This window comes from Otolemur garnettii, unplaced genomic scaffold (genome assembly GCF_000181295.1).
Source record: "Otolemur garnettii isolate 467f Iridium unplaced genomic scaffold, OtoGar3 scaffold00070, whole genome shotgun sequence".
Taxonomy (NCBI): domain Eukaryota; kingdom Metazoa; phylum Chordata; class Mammalia; order Primates; family Galagidae; genus Otolemur; species Otolemur garnettii.
The window spans coordinates 8,552,578-8,553,735 of record NW_003852465.1 but is presented as its reverse complement, the minus strand read 5'-3'; positions in this window follow the sequence as shown (position 1 = coordinate 8,553,735).

Here is a 1,158-nt window from a genome sequence, read left to right as displayed (position 1 = left end):
AACAAGAACACCAAGTTCCATTCTCTCATCCAGAACTCTCCAGCCCAAATGTAGTGAATTTTAGAAGACCTGAATTCAATTTTGTTTCTGCGTTTTACTACTTCAGAAACCTTGGCCAAATCATTTTCCTGATCTGCTAGGAGATCGGACTGGATAATCTGTAGTACTATTTCTAACTCTGAATAACACTTCAAGGATGGATGAGAGAGGGAGGAACTCATGTGAGGGAAATCCTCCTCCCCTCCAGAGCCCATGTTCAGACATACACTGAGTATCCCCAACCTTTGTGACAAACCCTTTCCCTATATTAGGGGTAGAGTGAAAAGGAACGAGATGGAAGAAAAAACTGGATTTCACATATTTACAAATAATACTAGCTTGCGACGCAGTCAGCACCTGGGAAGTAGCATATTAATTAATAACAACCCTAGTAAACTCAAGAATCCAAGTGATCAGAGCGCAAAGTTCAGTACAACAAGTCAGGAGAGAAGAAATAAACTGTGTTACTTCAAGACAGAGAAAGCTAGGTATGGGTGAGTGCTATGTATATGGATGGTTGAACAATAACAAATACATTGTCTTGGGGTTTCCCTGGTTGTGTGCTCTGGTGATGTAGAGTGAGGCTGGCCTAGCGAAACTTGGGACACTAGAGAACTCTTTGGCCTATGCCTCTCTCTTTCTGTTAAGAAAGTACAAACAAGTTGAGAATGTCCCAAATGCCCAACAGCAGAATATTTTAATAATCTAAGTTGTTGCTAATATAATAAAATATGATGTAGCCATTAGAAATCTGGTTTCCCAATATGAATATATGACCAAATTTTTCAAAAAACCCACAGTACTGTATTTTCTAAACCTAATGACTCCATCCTATTTGCTTGCTCATCCTTCCCTTCCTTCTACAAACTTGCAGCACTCTCACTTCTGGTCATTGTTCCTACCCCCACTGTGTGCTCCATACACGATTAGTAACACCTAATGTAAGGGGGGGGTTGTTTTGGAGACAGAGTCTCACTCTGTGCCCTGAGTGCCATGGCACCATCATAGCTCACAGCAACTTCAAACTCTTAAGCTCAAATGATTCTCTTGCCTCAGCCTCCCAAGTAGCTGGGACTACAGAAACTGGCCACTGATGCCCAGCTATTTTTTCTACTTTTA